Genomic DNA, 23,188 nt, shown 5'->3' on the forward strand with positions numbered 1-23,188 from the left:
GTACAACAACAAACACAACGTATATTTTGGTCTTAAACGTTAATCTCTTAAAACCCTAGCACATTGTCTAAAATTAAAGGCTTAGAGAGCATGATTACTAACTAGAAGACTTTATTTTGGATTTAAACTAATGTAATCGATTTTAATGTAAAACCCTTGCTTCATTGGAAGGAGACCCGTGCCTCAGCAGTTGGGACGTAATGGGTCGTGATGATGATGAATCGTTTTTAAACAAAAGTATCAAGGAATTGTAATCTTAAACATACAATACTGACATAAAATCAAAGAAAGAGGCAGAATACACCGACACGAAAATTCTAATAAGCATATCTAACTCAAACGTGAGAATCGAATCTAGGGGGTCACTCTCTAAATCAACAAACGAACGAACGAGAATTGTCACGCAATCGGCACCCTTAATTCAGCTAGATAGAGTCGTGGTTAGCGCTGCAATGACAATTCTTGTTCATTCGTACGAGAGTGACCCCCTAGTCTCAGATGGAGGTTAGACACCTTTCACCTCCCACCGTCGAGCCTTGTACGGCACCGGCGCGGCGCCGGACCACCGGAGAGAAGCCTTACGATCACATTTAGATACTGCAAATGATTTCTGGAAGGAAATCTGAGACGCTCAATTGTTTTCTAAGCTAGAATAGAAACCTGCTGTAACCGAAAAATTCAAAGGTCGTGAAATTACATATAGGACAATAAGAATATAGACAGATTGTTGCTAATATAGTAAGATAGTTACAAATTCTCCAAATTTAACTGTCGGACTAGAAGAGAAATAAAATACTTTTACTTAAAGTTCAAAGCTCATGCCAAATAAGAATAGGTAGATAGATTTGATTGAAAAAAGAATTGATTAACTTGGTTGAATGATATTTGTTTAGGCACATTATAACTATTCTTGTACCACCTACTGGCTAAGATTAGGTCTAATCAAATTCAAGGTGGGCGAGCTCGAAGAGTTAATATTTAATCCTAACAATAAAAAATATGCTAACGTAGTATTCGTGAAGTTCAAATCATTGTTTAGTCTACTAAAACTCCAGTCAGAGAAAAAAAAAGACATAAATAAAAATAAATATTTACAGAGCCGACTTATGGCTGAGACATAAAAAATGATCGATTGTAATAACTTCGCTTGGAAGCTGGTTGATAAGATTAGTGATGGAGCTGAAATATACAATAAGACCCATTTCTAATCGGATTTTACGACCCCGAATTCCACAAGAGATTATAGTGATGTTTGAACCCGGTCTTACTTCTGGAAGTAATCCGGGATATTCGATAAAAATTCCAGAGAGCCATAATATGACAAACCTCTATTAAAAGCGCTGTAAAACCACATGTTATATCACCAAATCAACCTGTCATACTAAAATTTTATTGAAAGTACGCGCATAAGCATATTAACTTGTCAAAATTAAATAAAAGTTGTCAAGAGAGAGTAATGTTATGGACATTATAATTGATAATACCTAATTGTTTTTCAAATAATTTTCAGTTCCAAACCAGGTGCATCTGAAGTTTATAATCACAGTTAGAATACCGATGACGTTTCCAAGTCGTGTGTGATTCATAACAAAACAAGCATCAAGATAAAGCCAGACGACTCTACCGGCGCCAACCACTTCGAGACTCAGTTGTGACTACAACGAGACAAATAGAAGAGAAGATATCAGAAATAGCCCTTGCCTTCTACAGTATGACGAATCCGCTAATTTTGTGGTTGCCCGACACAGTAACACGGTAGAAATCGGTAGAATAATAGTATCTAGTTAGTGAGATTCTTATGGTACGCGTAAGTTTGAATTGGGGCTGCTGACTCTAGGTTATTTGATCGGTATATATAATATTTCTATAGTCAGCTAAATAAACGTCCATAACATAGATAGGTACATTAACAATTTAAACATACGATAAAAGTAACCCTATTGAAATAACAATGAACTAGTGTCCAAGAAAGCCTGTAAACGGCAAGGCTAAAGTCGAAAAAGTTCATTTTGTTAAGTGCAACTAGAGTACATATTTTCAAACTTTCAACAAATATTGGTGAATTATGTAGATATTCGATTCTTAGGCCTAAAGCATGCGAGGCATCCTCCCGGAAACTGAAACCAGATGGTCAACCGGTCAAATATTACGCAATTTTACAATCCAGACATACCACGTACCATGTACCATGTACCGCCACGACTTGAGATAAGACCGTGTCGCAATTTAGCACTCAACAAATATCTGCTTCCTCTGATGAATAGGTCTTTGTGCGATGATATAAAACTATGCTGTGAGTGGGGGATTAGTATAAGCATGCCTTGAGTACCTATCTATTAAAACAACGCACTATTCAGAAATGTTTAATGAAACTATTATTTGTTTCAAAAATGTATTGACAGCAATATAGGCGATGATTGGTAACATAGTATCGGAAATAATAATTATTATTATTAAGTAGGTAGGTACATTATAACTTTTTTGATTAATTATGAATAATATTTTCTTTTAACTATTTCCTGCAATGTATCTGCTACCTGAACCATTAAAGGATGTGCTGATTACCACCTAAAAATATCTAACATAAAATAACAAAGATTCGCCGTAATGTAACATTAACAAATTAGTCAACACCTACAACACCGCGCATTAATTCTTTCGAAACTTCCGATCAGTAAAAGTGTTGGCAGTAGTTGCCACGAAACAATGAGCCTTGCCCACATTATTTAGTTTCAATAGGAACTAAACTCAGGCAAGCAGAGATTAAAATGAATATAAATTTAATGTTAGGTAAATGTCAACACCCAAGACCCGAGTACAAATATCTGTCTTTAAACAAATATCTGCCCCAGCCGGGAATCGAACCCATCGGCATAGCAGTGAGGGTCACTAACCACTACACTATTCGATTGTCTTAGGATATGATGACCAATTTCAAATTTTATCATCGGAAACAAATATAAGCTTTATGAAATTTTGAAAAGGGAATGATTTCAGTAGTGTCACATTATGTGGATACAAGTTTAACTTTTGCAACTTTCATTGTGTCAAATACATTTATTCATGAAGAAGCATCGTCTTCGTACACAGATTAAATGAACACAAAAACACTTAATCACATTCGACATTATCCCATAATATATATCAAGATTAACAACGTTTACCTATCGATGTATGTAGTCTTTAGGTTTCATCATAAATGATAAGGGTAACCTTGCAATTTAATTTTTTGAAGCGCTTAATTATGCAGTGCACTGTACCATCCTCATATCGAACTATATCATCAAGGAAATTGTACAACAGGAGTGTATGATTAAAGTACCAGTCCTGATGAATGCCCCACCTCCATTGGAATACAAAGAAGCATGTTGAATTGGACCCATTGTGTCCAACACTTGAATAACATTAAGCACGATACAAAGTGCATAATGACGAGTCCCCTCCTATTGTCTTGTTGCATAAACGCATTTCACGCTCACTGATTAGTGATTTATCTCTTACTTAAAATATGTATTGGTTTTGTGACTCTGTTATCTGTTCTGTGACACGCACGACATCACAATATGAAAGTCAATCATGATCACCATCACGCTATTTTTGTTTTACGCTGTTAAGATAAAGCGTATAGTTCCAATCTTGTTATGTCAGTCAAGCCAGACCATTCTCCCTAATTCGGAGGAAACAGCCGTGTATCTGTGTGTATCTAAATCAATGCTTCCACGAGTTCTACGTCTCGGAATTCCTCCGTGGAACATTTGTACTGACAGTAGACATAAATTTGGTTGGAGACTTCGAATTGTGTGAACTTTGAATAGCGCTGTGAGTGACATTGGGTGGTACGGTTAGTTTACCTCGTACTTTGTTCCAAAACCCTCAGAAGGTCGAGAGATAGTTTGTTCTCTTCGTCAAACAAAGGGTCGTAAAAATGATGAACAATAGCACGTCTTGTTAGTATATGACATTTGACACCTCCTCACTGTAAATAATTCTCAGGAGATGCTATCAAGGTGTGTCAACACTACTCACTCAACACTCTGCAGACAGTGAGAGCCCATGAAAGTTGTTACCATCGATCCGGTGCATTGGACAATGGACTCACGCAACCTACTGGCATCGATATGTCATCAAAATATTCACTGCATTTTCCTTTTGCCAATAGCTTTGTTTATGATTTAACTAACGTTATTCCAACTTTCTAAAACTAGGTACGATATCCAATTGCACTATAACAAAATTTATGAATATCTCTCATCACACTCACTCAGCAGCAATAAATTACTCATATGTTTATTCATGTCTATTTGCTTCATTATTTCTGCACCTGACTCAGAATCTTGGCAAGCTTTCTATTATAAATAGAACTTATTATTATAGTCACTGTATATTACCCTGCATTACCCTGAACTTCTTGTAGTTATAAATCTTCGTTTCTGAAAGGTTTAATTTGCCGCTCACTCCATCAATCATTTATTTATGTTTCCAAAACGGTACCACCGCAGTAACGGGAAGTGGATCCGTGATCCGTGTTAACACAAATTTATTCTTTCATTTAGCATCGCCTAGTCATGTTCCTGTCGACTTGTAAAGATGTATGTCAATCGCAACATGATAGTTATTCAGCTATTGCCGTTTAGATGTTAGAATGTTTCGTTGGTGAAATAAATTATTTATAATTGAATTTAGTATCTAACTGGTTGGTTGCACATTGAACATGTTGCTACAAATGTACCAGGGTAGCATAGCTGTACGGACGGTGCCTTAAACTGTCGTGGCTGGCCTTGACTGGCGTGCTGGCGCCGCGCCGCTCCGCGACTTTAATACTCCCCACTCCTTCGAACCACACGAAATTCCTACAAGATCATTAGCGAAAATGAACGAAAAGAAAAGACAGCTGTTACTTGATTAATGTTGAATCTATGCCTCGCGTGACTCATCAAGCCGTCAATGTTAAGTGTGATAAAGAACATAATGCCAATAGTTGGCGAACTAAATTTATAGACAACGAAAATTTCTACAAATTCTGGTCGTACAGTTTCCTCAATAAGGAACGAGATCATAGTACCGGTAGTTGCTTAACTGTTTACATCTGTTCTAGTTTAAATTCAGACAGCAAACGTGGCCGACACAGCTAACAATGTCCTTTTGCCTTTTGAAGCTACAACGTCAAACAAGGAGTACGAAAATGAACATTGGTTTCAAGTTGAGTTGCGCTCATTTAGCTTTCCATTTAGTCGCTCGTAAGCCCGCACTCAGAGACACAACAATGGTTTCTTAAAACAGACCTGCTGAGCTCTGCACAAACGGTAAAGTTGAGTCAATGACCATTGCAGCTAAACGTATCACAACATTACTAGGGTACCGAAGTTGCTTAATCTCAGACCGCTATACTCTATTGTGTAGACTAACATTAAGACTTATTAGGCACAGCTTAACTGTATCGGGTTTAAGCAAAAGAAAGATAAAACGGCACTGATATGGAAATGTTGGCAAAAGACCTCACTTTATTTCCGCGGGCAATTTAAATACTCAACGGATAATGAAAGTTTTATTTCCTTCCTGAGTGTCAAGGCTTGAATCGCAGTGAGTATCTCATGAAATAATTAATGCAAAATGCAGCAAGCTGTAAAGGCCAAATGTTTATTTTAAAAAGTGCTATAATAGCTGTAATAATGACTGGCTTGCGATATTAATTATGACGTTCTGACTGCGCAAGTTTCGTGCCAAGTTCGTTGCAACCAAATGCACAGATGGGTCACTCTAGCATACAAGAAAAACTGAGTTTCGCAGCTCTGTTTCACTAACGACCACTCTATCGCCGTTATATTAATCGTGCCGATTGCATGTCGGCTCCCGTCCGTATTTTTTTTTTTTAAACTGGAGTAACCCTCCCTGTTGTGTGAACGCCTTTTGCATTTTGATTTCGCCGAACCACAGTCTAATAGCCGGTCTCACGTTCACTACAAAGGAAAGCTTCACTAACTGCTCAAATGATCAAAAAGTCAATTTTCTCTTACATCACAGATTACCGAACATGCGATGGCTCGCTGGTCTGATGGTATCGCTGTGTGAGAGGGAATAGAGGTGAATTTCCTGATGTTTCATTCGATATGGTATAAATAGCAGTGGTGGCATCCATTGGTGGCCGATAGTCTGAACAACTGATGGGAGATATTATGAATGTATGTAATATCGCTACTAATGACAGCGACAAAATAGTTTTAGTTAATTATAGCATGTAAAGTGCAGTACCTAGTCCAGTAATATCCAGTTTCTATTTGTCATAAAATTACAATCATAATCATCATTGGCCGTTGCCGCGTTGTCAACTCAATATTGTCAAAGCGATAATTAGCACTCCTGTAATATTATTTGCTATTTTAGGCAGAGTATTAGATAAATATAGTACCACTTCTTAGTATTTCTATGTCCACTTGATTAGGCGATGGATTCCGTAGACCAGACGCGTTCCATGTGGACGGGCTCGTAAAGGGCATCGGCAAAATGTTATCCGACCGAAACTGGGTGGCATTGTTTGTTTTACTTCGCCATTCACCAAGGTTATAGTTTTTAAATGAGTTGTTGTACCTACTTGTTTCTTGAAATCAATTTTCATGGGCCAATGTATTTGGTTGGCTAAGCTATGCTGGTTTTTTAAAGGGTTTAATTCATACACTTACTTCGCACGCACAGTAGGTATACAATACTAGTATTTTTTAAGCTTTCATGTTTATATTATTATTAAATATGGCATATTAAAATCTGAAACGCGTATTATGAGATATGTTGAGGCGTTATCTGCAATAGAGCCGACTAGCAGACGGCACTCGTCGCTATGGCATGCCATTATTACTACTGCGAATATTCCATATTAAACCGTATATATATATAATATCGCCTACATCGATGTCTAAGTGCCTTCAAGGAGGAGTGTTTCTGTTTCCTGAAAACATCCATATTATCACCTGTTTACTTTTATCTGACTATTGAAAAATATCCCTAGTACCTACGTCTACGTCTGTAGTTATTAGGCTAATATTTTCATAAATTGTGAAGAATTTTTTAAATAAGTGGAGCAGTAAAAAGTATGTCTATATCATAACAAAGCATTTATAGCACCAAACTAGTTTCAGTAGCATCACTAGCATCTATATTCACAGAATCTGGTCTGCACTTTTAGCCAACTCGTGAATAAATGCATGAAATTATGTAAAAGTGACATAATGCAAGACAATTTTGCAAACAAGCAACAGATGAGATAATCGTATGGATAAATCGATATTCCAGTTGAACAACCTTGAACCAGCAACGCTGTAACTTTTTTAACATTTTGATATATTCTGTTGCAAAAAATATACATTTGTAACTTAAATAACTCTCTTCCATCCAAAGGTTGTCTAGCAGAGATTGCTATCTTAAGCAATAAGGCCGCCTTTTTGTACTGTTCTTATTTTTAAGTTTTATTTTGTATTGTTTCTGGTTTTTTTGTGCAAATAAAGAGGATTATATTGTAAGATTGTAACTGAAAAGCCTTGAATGAAGCCTATTGAGAATCATTATATTAGTCTATTTATAAAGGTTCTTTAAAAAAAGAATGCCGAAAAGAGCCGATTGATAATGCTTGGATTTTTCGGTTAGAACGTTCTATTTGAAACATGATAGTATACCTAGTAAAATTCGGATTTTAAAGAGAAATTGCTGCTTGCTACATGTCTAAATAAAAATGTAGGTTTATCAGCGATACGAGAAATAGTAAAAGTTATACCAGCCGCCCACGTCCCGGCTACAGACAGAGGACCTGCATTCCAGAGCCTTCTAAGGCTTTCACTCGCTGCGGTTTCACAATGTTTACCACCCAACTGGACCATGCTTTTATCCTTTTGGGATATTGCGTGTATACCTATACTTACTTACCTAATAAAATTATAAAAAGATTCGGTATAATAATGAAATTATTACAATTTATTAATCTATCTCGGAATTCACATTAGTCACAATCTTCTTCAAGATTGGGTTTACAGCTTTACGTGTGGATTTCATAATTCATTCACTGATCTTTCAAGCTTGTCAATAACTCAATCCTAGTTTACAGAATTAATCTTCAACTGAGCTCTTAAAATATCATATGTATTTCGCTTTTCAGTATTAATACGGCTGGTCTGGAGGGTTACACTACCTAGACCATAAGCGGACGAACGAGAGCTGTTTAGCAATCAATACGTTCAATACAATAAGATAGAGTTGAGGCTTGCACTCGCTGCGACACTTCGTTTTTCTTAAGCTGAAGTGACCCTCCTGGCCTCAGTCACTATGATCAAGGCCTGAGTGATTATGTGATTAAAGACGCCGACTTCTTTGAAACTGATGTGCAATTACGTGTTACACCTTCAACTAATCTTAATCACTGGAAGCCACCCGGCTAGTTTTGCTACATCAATGTGAGTCTTTCAGATGTTTTAGTTTATTCTTCATTAAAATCAATGTGGTTCTTTCTTACTTCTTGCTTGTGGTTTAGTTACTTTATTTTTCATTCGTTTTTCAGAGTGCCCAAGCATTTCAATATACATTCAGAGAACCCGATGTCTTTGTATGCAAATAAGCTATTTAAAATACAATACCGGTTGCAATAAACGATACCAAGAAAATTCTATAAGCAAATTGATACACATACAAGTTACAGCCAATTGACCTGTCATCAATGTAGACATCATACTCAGATTCAAAATGTTGCAACCAGATATCGTGCTCTACATTTGGTGCTCTTGTGCTCACAGTTCATGTGTTAAGCTCTAGATATTACAACATTTATAAAGGCGAGTTATATATTTTTATATATTTTCCAGAGTTTGTAATGGTTTTAAAGCATTTGTGTAAAATAAATCTCTGCTTAGATCCAGTGTCACTTAACTACTTGTTAAGTGAAACGTTTGAAAAATAAATAATATATATTATCTAATTATTTAGTGATATTTATGAGTTAGCGACTCATATGTCAGTAGTAGGCATAATCTGTTAGAGCTAATTAAATTGGTATTGTAGTAATGTTTCCGCTAAATGAGATAATATAGCCTTCTTGAATGTAAGGAAGTTGCTAATACTTTTACTTTTGAAAGTTCCATAATATTATGTAGGTATTTAACCACCCACCACTTAACTTTCAAGTTTCTATTTATTTCCTAAAAAGAGACTCACCTAAAATAAATCTAAACGGTTGCAAAAGTTGCCAAAGTAGGTTAGTAAAACCATAAATCAAGTTTAACAATAATTATTAAATGCAAATTTATAAAACGTATTGAGTAACTACAAGCGATGCATTACATAATGTCAAATCACTGTGACTAGGAAGTTCATAATAAAATGTCAAACGTGTTAATTCGAGGGCTCCTATGAATATTTAAATGTCATTATCGATTTAACTGCGCTTGCACATGACTTATCGTCTTTACGGAAGGAACTGGTTACAAAATTGGGTAGTTTAGTTACCGAATGTAGGCAAGAATACGATTTACAATTAAATTATGCAACCTCCGGTGGCTATATCTATTAGATAGATAATCATCGATCAATGGTTGCTTCGTGGGTTGAGTTCATTTACCTGGTCTATGACTGGTCTAGCCGCAAGCCGTGCTAGTTGGCATGTAAATGATGTAGAATAAAAAACAACAGGAAGTCACACTCACCTGAGCTAAGCTCGCATCAGCTTACTCCTTTCAAACTGTTTCAATGAGCATTAATATTAGATAAACCCAATAAGTGTTGTTATAATATAAATTATTTGTTTAAATGTAGTGTTAATTAGCACACGACCGCAACTCGCGACACTTTGCTGAAATGGAGACTAGAAGCGACGTCCTTCTTTCTGCCACCCACTTCCTGCTGAAGGACACTCTCCTTTGTCATGTGATTTTTACTGAAAACATATGATTTCAAAATACAACTGTATGTGTAGGGCGGAAAAGGCTACTTTCGAGAGACAAACACCTTGAATGCCTTGCACCAGAGCGTGAACCGTGAAAAGTCAGCGCTGTAAAACAGGCACTGAACACTGTGAAGACACAAGAATGTCGTCAAAGTACTTGCCCGCTTTTTGACGCAAACTGCACCCTTATATGGAGGATTTGCCAACAAGCTTAAGGTCTTTCAACTTAAAGCTGCAAACGAACATCGGGAGGGCTCAACGATCAAACAGCGATGTGTAATTTAAAACCCATTTGAAATTAGGACGTTCACCCTCCTATTATATAGTTAGTGGGTTGAATGCGGGCACACCCACATGATATTATTATGTCGAACATATGGCTCTGACACTGATTAACTTCGATAAAGTTGTATAATTTGGCACAAAACAAGAATATCATCAAGATAAATAAAGGATTTCAAGCGATTTACCTAAACCATAATTTTACCGGAAATCATAATTATAGATTAGTAGCGAAGTAACCTTTAAGCGTCGATTTCATAACTGACTTGGCAAGTGTGTTACGAACCGTATTGTTCCTCCCACGGTGTGACAGTTATTAACAATCGGTGCTTACTTCCACATGATTTGCCAATACTTGATTAAAATCTGCCTTTTGTTCTATTTTTACGCCACTAATGAATAGTAGGTGTTACATATTATTATATTAGATACTTAATTGTTTTCAATATTTCGTGAGTACATGCTTAATTAGTAGGTAATTACCTTACTTTACTTCATTTTATATCATGAGGTATTGCTACTTAAGTATTTTTTAACCGACTTCAAAAAAAGGAGGAGGTTCTCAATTCGTCGGGATATATTTTTTTTATATTTTTTTTTATGTATGTTCACCGATAACTCCGCCGTTTATGAACCGATTTTGAAAATTCTTTTTTTGTTGTATTGGGTTGAGCTTCCAGGTGGTCCCATTTTCAGAATTTTATCTCACCCCTAAGGGTGGGTAAAGGGGTAAAAACAGGGTAAGTATGAATTTCCATTTTGGACACATATTAACCGATTCTAATGAAATTAAGAACGTAAATATAGTTCTTATAACAATAAAATATGATGGTGACCTTGAGCTGATCTGATGATGGAAACGGAAGGCAGTCAAGGGAACTCCTCAACGGTATATAGCAACTACCTCGTGTTTAGGCTTGAATGATTCGTATTGATTAGTAGGACTTTTTGGTATCATTTGCATCTTACTTTTGATTAAAAATTATTGCAAATAAACTAAAAACTATAAAATAAAATAATAATTTAAAAAAATAAAAAACTTACTTCAAAAAACCACTAAAATGTAAGTAATAATTTAAGGTTTACACAAATTATATGTGACAGTACAAATATACCTAAGCAGGAACTGTTCTTTTTTGAAGTTGGTGCCAAATTTCTTCAGATTACTTTGTCACTGCACCAACATCAAAAAAGAACAGTTCCTGCTTAGGTATATTTGTACTGTCACATATAATTTGTGTAAACCTTAAATTATTAAGTACTTACATTTTAGTGGTTTTTTGAAGTCGGTTTTTTATTTTTTTAAATTTTATATTTAGTGGTTTTTTCATCACAGTAACTAAAAACTTATAAAAAATATATTTTCAAATCAGTTTTCAATATAAATGCAAAAATATTCGTGTCTACGCACAACACAACGCTTCAAATCTTCGATCAGTCCTTTGTAAATATTGGCCAAGAATATCGTTTATTCAGGCACTTTTATCTGAACCTCTCACAACTTTTGCCATGCTAGTGTTCTGTAGGTCGATAAGCCATATATTTTAAAGGCAAAGGTACCTAGGTACTTTCTTTTTAGATTTTTACTAAAGGTTATGTGCAAAGAAACGGCTTAAGTGCAAATGTACACCCCCGGTACTACGATAGTCCTAGTAAAGTTAGTTGAAGAGTAGGTAAGTACCTACCTACTATTATCATCTCTATTTAGAATCTATCAATCTATACTATCATGTCATTAGAAAATATCTGCTTCTAAAAACCACTTATTTCTTAATTAAGTGTCGTACGTATACCTTCGTCCATCCATTAGTGAATGTACTTGCTTAAGTGCAACAAAATATACATAGGTACTTATTATACCTAAAACTGTAGAGGACATTTAAAAAAACATACAGGAACTCTTAAAATGGGTCTTGTAAATATTTATAACTTAAGAACTCCATATTAAGTAGGTGGTTCTTAACTGTTGGGTTTTAATTTGAATAACACTTTTCCGTTTCGATTCTGTATTCTGGCTATGGAAAATAAAGTAGGTATTTTAAAAACAACAAAAAAATATTGGAAATTTGTATATTTTAATTTAATTTTTTAATTTTATTACATACATAGTTACCAAAATATCTATCACAATCATTGACAAAACTAGGTAAAAAAGTAAGTAGGTACCTATATTATTTTTTTGTTCATGGCTGTTTGTATTTGGTGGCTCTAAGGCGAAAACTCCGATCTACTCGCTATCCAGAGTATCCAGGGCACAGTCAGTTACGTTGAGATTCACCTAGTTTTCACGTGATCCGACAAATAAAAACTCGACTATTTCGTAACCCAGTTAGCTAATGAGTAATGAGAACGAAAGAGTTTAAACTGAAATTCTGAGAATGTGCTACTTACTTACTTACGATGTTTTTGACATGCTGATTACCCAAAAATGATGTGTTGAAGTTGAATTATACACGAAACAAGTATTCCTACATAATGTAAATCATTATAAGACTGTCATATTGCAATAGAAAAGAAAAAAAGTCTAGGATACTTTCTATTTAAGTAATTGACTAATCAATAATGCGTTTACTTGGTCTTATCGTATGTAGAAAGTCGCATGGGTAGGTTTTTATCCACGTGTCGCGTCGATAGCTTAGCTAGCACCAGTAGGCCAGACCAGACGTTTTATCACCTGTCTTTCCTTACACGTCCACAACTCTCTATTTAATGGCTTTCCAAGTATTATGATACGATATTGATACAGTCGATTTCTTCCATCAATATTGAGAAACGAGTGCGAAATATTGGAAGAAGTTATATGGTGGAAAGCGTGTTTCTTGTTACTTAGACTGTATACCTGACCTCCAGTCAAATCCAGCGTGGCAATTTTATGTGAAAATTTAACTCGCATAATTGATTTAATTCTCAAAATGACCTTTTATGACTTTTATGAATGAACTTTTATGGACACCTGATGTTATTATTATATTTTGATTTAAGCGATGCAATATACTGTTTACTATTGTTTATATATAGTGTGTTTAATACAAGTTCCGTTTGTTTGTTTGCATAATTATGTTTAACGTAAGTGCATGCACAGGGACAGGCTGAAAAACAGCGTTGCGTTGCTGCCCTGCAGCTCGCAACAGATGCTGAGTCTGCCCCTTTTTGTCTCTAATTTATTATTAGTTTTAGTTTATTTTCATTTTAATATGTGTTATGGAGACAAATAAAAATATTTTTCTTTCTTTCTTTCTTTCTTTCAAAATACCCAATGCCAATCGTGGTATCAGTGTTTAATTAACACTCCGTAGTTGTTACGGGCGCGTTGGCAATGAAACCAGGTATTAAGTAACCTAGGTCTAGACCGAGGCACGAAGCCAAATAAATTGGAACTAAACCGAGGCAAATGGCTGCCGAGATTGTCCCTTAGTATTACATCGGAAACACGGCGTTTGAACACAATTGCCGAGTAAAAAATGTTTTCGTTGAGCATTCTGTGCAGGCGAAGGAATATACATAACTAGCTGTTTTTGCGCGCTTCGCTTCGCCTTAAAAAGTTTTCCCGTGAGCATTCCGGGATAAAAAGTAGCCTATGTTCTTTCCCGTATGTATACCGAATTTCATTCAAATCCGTTCAGTAGCTTTGGCGTGAAAGAGTAACAGACAGGCAGACTCAATTACTTTCGCATTTATTATATTAGTTAGGATTAGGATGAATGGATGGTTTGTTGGTTCCCAGCTCGCAGTTCTGTCTGTAGGAGGATCATAAAACTCGGAACCGCTGCGCTCACGGCCGCTCCGCTGAACTGCCAGCGACGCTTTGTATTTAAATCAAAGTTCAGACTCGAAGGTCTCGAATGCAAGCCAAAACTTATGATGAAAAAAGTTGTTCAAGCAGAGTCGTGTTTTTGCAAATATATTCAAGTAAAGCCACAAATCAATCAGCGGGTTTATGGTTGGTGCAATCACATTAACGTCCTGACTGTGGGCGTTATAATAAACCTACTAATCATTGAAGAGGCGTTGTCGGTTGCGAAATTACCTAGATAGTGACAAACTGAAAGCTTTCCCTTCAGAGAAACTTATTCCTAAACAAACTGGTTTCCTTATTTGACTTTTAGGATTTAATTAAGCTACGTTTACTATTATTACGGCTGATAAAATTAAGTTAAGTACTCGTATCAAGGACATTGAGCCGGGTCGTGAATGTTAGTGCTAAGCCATAACGGCGAGCGTCGATGTCATAAAAGAAGCTATGCTGAATAGCTAAAACTATATTGATTTATACCAAAAAGGCGTTGACAATATCTGCTGATATTTCGAATTCCATTTCATACGTCGTCCATAATTGCATATGGGGCTGACGTACGCCTACCTTTGGGGGTTGATCGTTAACAACGCTGTACGAGTGAGTGTCGTAAGCATATTTACATAATTAAAATAAATTACAATTAAAGAACTATTATGAATAAATTAAAAAACAAAAACAAAACTATAGGTATAATTTTTATACTTAGGTATTGCAGAACACAAAATGGTGAAGCATTTCATAGTTTTTAAAGTTAATTAAACTGACACCGTTTCCTCCGTGACGTCACAGCCCGAGTCACGACAGACTGTTTCAAAACTCTTCGCCTCAGATTGTTACAGAAAATCTGCAGCTTGTGGTCTGTTCTTTTTAATGAAACTTCTGCGCAGAAAATTATTAAAATTATACAGATTATTTACTTAGTAGAATCATTAATGTTATTTAGATTGGCCTATCACGGCGAAAATTTTGATAAATAAAGTAAAAAGAATCCGTCAAAAAACAAGCTAATCCCTAGATACGGTACAGAAACTGGCCATTAGTCAGTTGGTGATCTCATTTGAACGAATGATTCAGCTTCCCTTTTATAGCAACTGAATCGAAGTAGTGCTCCATATGGCGTGCCATTCTGTTTAAAATTATACCAAAACATGAGCAAAAGGTATGTGAATAAGACATTTGAATATATTGCCTACTAGAGACAACTATATTAATATTATCTAGATCTGAAATGTACAGACGACAGAATATTTAATTTTGTGTTTTCGAATACTTTGCGTTTGCCAAACGTAGATTTAAAACCAAGTCAAGTACGTAATAAACCACCTACACAAGAGTGTTATTAACCATATGTAAAAGAAACCCTAAAATGGATCAAAATTAAAAATAAAACCTATCTGTAAGATAATTTTTAACGAAATAATCTCATCAACAGCTCATACAATATACGGTAAAAGATAATTAGGGTAATCGTAAACATAAAAACTAGGTTACCCTTAACCACACTGTGTCGTTTAATAATATCAGCATATTTCAAGTATGAACTACGCGTAAACAAACCTAGTTACAAAACCACTCGTTGTAAATATTGCCTACGGATTTTTGATTATCATACTACGTGACTGTACCTGGACTAAAAAATAACAAACGCCTGATGATAATTATTATATTTAATTATGTTTGCAGTCATACACAATCGTTGGCAAGCAGAACCGGCCTTGGGCCTGGGCCCTGACACAACAATGTGCCTACAGTCTGCACCATGCCGTACAAATATGTAATTGTTTGTGCAATTATACAAGAAGTAAAAGTGTGGACTGCGCCGTCGCCGCGAGTGTACGCATCCGCGAACAAAGAAAGTTATCCTACCTGCCGAGTATATGGATATGGATAGTGTTATGTGATTGTGACGGATATTGAGACGGTATACCGAAATGATACTATTGCGAGAATAACGTAACGAAAGATGAAAATCCTGCAAATGATGAAGCTAGTAATTTTGAGAGTTGCCAAACTATCATTGGAATTGGAACTAAAAATAACACAAACCTATTTGTAAAAAACGGATTGAACATAATCAAATTCAACCTGAATAAAATATACACGAAATTAAACTTATAAAAACATAAATTTTTAACGGAGAGTTTAAAACTCAAATCACGAACAGAATACTTTATTTAATGAGTAAAACTGAAATCTCACTCGTCATACAAATGAAACAAAAAGTCTTGAAACCATTTCACTACAGTAGCAGGATGTCGACAACTAACGAAGAGTCAATGAGTAGAAAATCACAATTCGTCGTGGCATAAATGAGAAAAACCGTTATGTAAACAGCTATTGTCGAATCATACAAGGTTTGCTTTAATGACACGAATACCGGTGTAGTTGCTTTCGCCAAACAAAGAACAGACTTTCGATCCTATAGAACTATTTTAAAATAAGAAGTTTTCATGAACACAATGCTTATGTGAACATGTTCATTTTGTACTTCTACATCTAATACAGATGGGCCCGCAGTTTGCTAAAACTATGAAAATTTTCGTTTTCTTACTATGAAACATTTCACAGATGATGTATGCTAACGGCATAAGAAAACGTAAACGTTTTTCATCTTTATAATGTCTAAAACTTGTAATCGAGCACTGGATTTCACACCTCATGTTAAACGATGTTTGCACTTGGCTTCTGTTCTGTATCGGTATTCATGGAAGCGTGAAATTCTTCAGTATTTTTAGACGCACTTGCTCTGCACGAATAAAATATTTTGAAGATCCTGAGATCTTACTTTTTGTTTTCATAAAGAATTGCATTTCATCGCATCATATTTTTTTGGTTGCACTGTCTGAAAGGCACTCTCAATTCAGCATTTCAATCAAGTTCCCAACTTAGTATAACTTACATAAGTAGGTAAAATCATAATAAGGAAAATATGCAATTAAACCTTGATATAAATTATAAATAATAAAATTGAAAGCTTAGGTCTTACCTTACTAGAACTAGGTCGTCTGTGCTTCAATTTGCATGATTATTAAAATATTCCGCACACATGACTACATTATTTTTTACTCTTACAAGCTATTTGTATAGGTAACTACATGGATGGAATACGAAATAATTTTCAGTTTCGGGCCTAATGGTTCTTTTACGTTAATACTGTTTCCGCTTACAAGTAAAATATATATCAGCACATCACGCGATAAGTTAGGTATTAATATAGTCTCCATTTCTTGAAAGATGGCAAAAGGCCTAATTTAGCACTAACTAACTACTACATACACGTATTACATTATCGCTGATTATACCTCAAAATAAAACATTCAAGGAGGTGTTGCAAAACATTCGTTTCTGTACAAACCAAATAAATCTTCGACGGGTGCCTAGTAAATTTAAATAACGATCTGTACAAACCTAACGAGTGGGAGCAAGCCATATTTCCGATTGGTTATTGCCATACTCATACCCATCTCGCTACTGAGTTTCAGCTGTAAAATGTCCGACTATCGGGCAGCTGTAAACTGCAGGCTGAAGCTGGCACAGAGCCAGACGTCTCGTCCGTACTTCTGGGGGGTCACTCTATCACGAAAAACGTAATAAGAACGGAGTAAAACTTTTTCGCAGGGCTGCAGCGCGGGCCACGGCTCTATCTCGTTTTATAACATTTGCATGACCTCTCTCTTTTGTTAATTTTTTGTCAGTATAGAATAACCCTCCTGGATTTATTGTTTGTTGAGAGGGAACTCCGATGTATTCACGGGCGGGAACGTTTTGACTTTGGATGCGAAATTAGTTGCGGTGCCAAATAGGTACCGCTAGAGTTACAAGTTAATATCAACCACATGAATATAGGTAAATGAAGGCTTCTTTCCATTCTACTATCCCTTTTTGCAGGGTGTTATGAATTTCCTAAAGTCTTAGAACTAAACTTTTTCGGAATGACGAGTTGAGTCGTCTCCTTTCGGCTTACTATTTTACATCATCCTTTATGTATAAAAAAACAAATGTACCGTAACCATCAAGCAAAGAATCCACACATGGAGTCATCGAGACATTCATTAGACAGTTATTTTTACGAGCAGAGGGCTGAGTGACCTGAGGGTGGTCGGAATATTAATACTGAAGTGGTGCACGCCACGTGACCCCATGCCTCGTGACCCCACGCCCCCGCTATCTGCGTTCTCATCTTAATTAAAAGAGCTTTACACCTTGTCTTCCAGTGGATTATCATAATATCTAAACATAGGTATGTATAATATAAAAAAAAACATTATTAAGTGTATGGGCTTATCTATCAATACAAAATACTTTGGTCTTCAAATAGAACGATACACGGATACATCATTATTATTAGTATTGTTTTCTCAATATACTATCTAGGTATGTACCTACGTACTTATACCCATAAGTCGTCAGGAATAAAGTTGAGATTTTTTTCTAACCTTGGGCTAAAAATACTCATAATTTTGACATTATTACAATGTGTAATAGTTTTTCGTGATAATTATACTTATCGCACCCACAATATATTGTTATCGGTCTAGACGTGCCCCCTGTGGCTTTTTGGTTCAATCATTAGGTCAAAATTCAAACCAAGTGTGTAAAAAAGGAGTCGATAAGATTTCAAACCAAGTTTGTGAAAAAATAAGGCGATAAGGTGTAAGATTTTTCTTAGATGTTTTGTTTATTTCCTATCATGACTCATGCATGATACTTAATTATGTATGTATTCAGAAATTATCAGTAACACCGAAAATATATTACCAAGCATAACTAGTCGGTTCATTTTAGAGTTACGATGCCACTACATTAATAGGTACAATACACAATTCAGAAACAAATACTATCACTAACAAACGTTAGATTCACAACATAATTTTCATCACCGTTCGGTAGTAAAAAGTAGCAAAGCCAATTCAGTAGCAAAATATATAAAGTTTTCCCGGAATCGGGGGTGAAAACGGCAGAACTACCAAAATTTGTTTCCATTCCCTTCCCCTTATTTACGACTTCGATGTTAGTTTTTTTCTGTTTTCTGCAGTCAGATTAGTTTTTAACCTCCGATAAATAGTGAGGTTTAAACATACTTACAAGTTTACCTCTGTATTTGTGTGTCTTGTCGATTTGATTGAATTTGGTCGAAAATATTTAACCGTTTATGATAAAATATGACGTTTTTAGCGTTTGGGTTAAGTTCTAACGTCTACTTTTATAAACGTGCATCAGTAATAGTAACCGCATTTTGTAAATTATGGTTTGAGCTGTTTTTAGTACCATGACTTTCCCTGCTAATAACAAATACCACTAAAACCACATTCATTATCTACCTATGCGGCACGAGCCCTTATAAGCCTTACTTTACTGTCATCTGTTTCGCTTTCAACAATCCTGATGTACCTAAGTGTTAGTGCCAATTTCTCCGTAGTCGGTTATCTAACGGACAGGGATTGATTTATAAATTAAACGTCATATCCATATAAAATTCATGTCAGATGTGTCAAAAGTCAACCACTACTCCCTGGTTATGCTCTAACCGACTATGGAGAAATTGGCACTTTACATAACATAAACATAAACATAAACATTTCTTTATTGCAACACAAATAGTACAATCTAATCAATCAATCAATTGTCAATGATATGTATGTTTACCTAATGTATATATGCTATAGAACGACTATCTCTTATACAGGGTGTTGTGACCCGCCGCTGTATTCAGCCGGGCGCAGGGGGTTGAATTTTCCAGGAACACGCAACGTGATTCATAGGAGGTGGGAGGTTGGCTATATTATTCATGAAAGTAAGTTAGGTGAGTAATGTGAGTATGGTACCCACTTCAGTTGAGAATGAAGGGAGGCTGCAATATTTTATCATTTTTGTGGAGTGTATTACAATCAAGTAGGTATTTATCATAAATTTACGTCGTGTACTTACATATTTAATAATGTAACCGTAGGTGTATTATTTTGTAATGATCGCGATATTTAGTTTCGTCTAAAACCATGTTTAAATTCCTGAAAAGCATGCGGCTGCGTGCGTCACCATAGGAACAACGAAGTTTGTATTTATCATAATCCGTGTTTAAATTTGGGCTGTTTAGACGACTACGTATTGTAAAGCACGTAAGTACCTAAGGGCCACTTGCAGAAACATATTAAATCTAGATTTTGTGTCAAATCTTGATTTAATAAACGTCATCATCATCACGACCCATTACGTCCCCACTGCTGGGGCACGGGTCTCCTTCCAATGAAGGAAGGGTTTAGGCCTAGTCCACCAAGTGGCCAAGTGCGGGTTGGTGGACCCCAACACAAGCAAGCTTGTGCTGAGAGAGTTGTCGGGTAAGTGGGCAACCCGACTGTCAGATGTTTTCAAGCCGCCCGAAGGCCTCTGACTATGCTTAATAAACGTCAGTCCATATAAAATTTGACACTAAATCGAGATTTAACACTAGATATGTTGGTGCAAGTGGAGCTAAATGCAACAAACCTTTTATCCTTTTTATATAAATAAAGTAAGGGAGGCGTTCCCGGCGGGTCAGGAGGTTTATTCTAGCTAGGAAAATCTAAAAAACTATAACTGTCATGCAATGGGTACGTTTAATACAACGAAAAACAGTCGTGTTTAGCAAAGAAGCGGGTCTAAACTTCGTTATTTGTAAGCTAGAGTGATCCCAGCCACACTCATGACCACGCAAACAAGTACTAAGCACGTGTGAGGGATTACACACTGTCAAGTGAAATATACTCCATGGATTTAACACCAACGTTAGATTGCCCCTTACTTGACATAGTAAAGGAATATAAGCCTTTAGAGGTCTAGCATAAGAGACATGGCCTATAAAATGCAAAAATATTTAGACGAAAAAATATGTTTTATGTATAACTTTCTACGATCCTGTTATGTTACTTATGGGTAAAATGGACGTGGTTAAATATATTTCAGGACTATTAACACAAAAGGAAAGGAAGTAGATAGGTATACCTAGGACCCGTACTTTAAAAAACTGTATATATCTATTTCATTTCATTATTAATGTGGTTATAATATTAGAATAGAACACAATAAATCCACCCCTATTGTAGACCCGTATCAGCAAAAAAAACCATACGCGTGCGTTCAAACGCTTGTATTCAGTTAGAATACAAATGTAATAAATGCTAAAATAAATACAAAATGTAAACGGCAGCTGTGGGTCCACCTGCCTCATGCTGCATCTTTCAAAACGAAGGTCAATGTATTCCCGAATGATTCCAAAGAAGTATTTTAATTTTGGACAGGCAACAAGTTTGCAAGGTGTTAATTAGACTTTCTAAAGGAAGTAACTAAATGCAATAAATTACTGGTATAAAAATGCACAAACTAAAGAAAAATAAAATCATATAGGTAACTGGTAGACAATGGTAAGTAAAACTATAACATTAGTACTAAATGTTCTATTCGTCCAAAGATTTGTAGGTAATTTTAGAATAAGTATGTCCGATAAAAATAAAAACTTTAGAAATATTAATAACGTCCTCTAAAAATACCGTAATTTTATCAAGCTAGATAAACTCTAGAGGTTAGAAAGTTTCTAGTAAAAGACAATCGATCAATGTATTTTTATATTCTTACGCCAAACATAACGGGGATTTACCGGAAATTATAGTTACAAGTAACAACTCTTGGGAAATTATAGTTACAAGTAACAACTCGGGTGACCGTTTGGGGTGGCGATCGTTAGGAGAGGCCTATGTCCAACAGTGGACTACGGAAGGCTGAGAGAGAGAGAGAGAGAGAAGTAACAACTCTTACAAGATACCACTAATAGTTGAATGTTGTTATTTTTTTGGAGCACAGACCACAATGCGCAGCACTTTCAAATGCCCACTCGAGAGAAACCAACTCTTGATAGTCTTGATATAGAACATTATTGAACCAATTGAATAATATTAAATTATACCTGAAAAATAATTTATAGTGATTTCCCGCTCGTCATTTATTTATAAACAGAAAACTATACAAACGGCACACATTTCAATATTTTCAATAACACTATGTACCTACGTCGAGGATGGATACGTTAGTTAAAGAATATCAGAAAGCCCTTAAGTTATATTATGTATCTAGGAAAAGTTTGATTCTAGATAGAAAGCCAACAAGTACCTACATTTTCTTGGAATCTATAAACTCTTGCTAGCTACATTGCTTCGGTTTGTAGAATCTTCCTATCGTTCTTCAAGCTTTTCCAATAATGGCTAGAATTCTTAAGTTGGTTATTCGAGCCGATGTCGATACCATAAGGAATCGATTGAAGCCTCCCCTCGCAGGGTTCATTTTGTCAAGGGTAGCACAGAGGCTCGCCCAGACACGCTTGTTTGACCAATTTGTCTAGAGCCTTCCGACGTACCAAATTAAGCCTTAACACCTTGACGTAAAGATTTAGGTAGCCGTGAAGTGGTATCTGATTAGGATTCGCTGAATGCTATTGTGGAACTAAGGAGGAAGTATTTTAAGATTGATACAGTCTAGGGACTTTGCAAATATTGGTTTGACCTTTCTGTTCTGCTTTACGTGGTCATACTGTGTTTTTTATGAAATTTGCTTTTAAATGCATCAGTTTCTGTGTACCATATAAGATGCTAATTAATCTTCATCCACTGAAATAAGCATTCCTTAATTGTCATAATGAAACAAAGCATTATATTTTTATAGTTTTATCCAACTCATAAAGATACACAAGAATATCAACATTACAACCATCAAGGCTAGTTATTTTTTACATGTATACAGTTGATACACCCAAACATGATATACACTATACACGTTAGCTAGGTTTTAGATAGCTAGACATTTTTACTGTTGGAAGTCAAGCCATACAAAATCTAAGTGGACAGATAATGCAGCCTAGCAGGATTGTGCATTACCACAGTATTATCGCTTTATACTTATAAGGATTTTGACGACGCTGAAATTTGGATTTGAATTCTATTGTGACTTTTGTGACAAATATTTTAAAATTAATGATAACGACTTTTATGATTTATTTTGTTTACCTAGATTGTTTTTAATCGTAATATTAGTATGTTATACTATGTTACCTACTTACATCTGAGTTTGTTTATTAACATTGCCATTTACACCAATGTCAGTTGGAGTTGCCACTACCAAATAAGTAAGTTTTGCCATGACATCATAATAATATAAACCGGGTAACTATG

The 23,188-nt window shown here is 35.6% G+C and overlaps 1 protein-coding gene across 8 annotated transcripts in view; it reads right to left on the reverse strand.

The window, feature by feature from the left end:
* The window catches only part of LOC105383856, a 50,881-nt gene that overhangs the window by 19,518 nt on the left and 8,175 nt on the right, over nt 1-23,188 (reverse strand). The gene's annotated exons all lie outside the window — the stretch shown is intronic.

This window comes from Plutella xylostella, chromosome 6 (assembly GCF_932276165.1).
Source record: "Plutella xylostella chromosome 6, ilPluXylo3.1, whole genome shotgun sequence".
Lineage (NCBI taxonomy): Eukaryota > Metazoa > Arthropoda > Insecta > Lepidoptera > Plutellidae > Plutella > Plutella xylostella.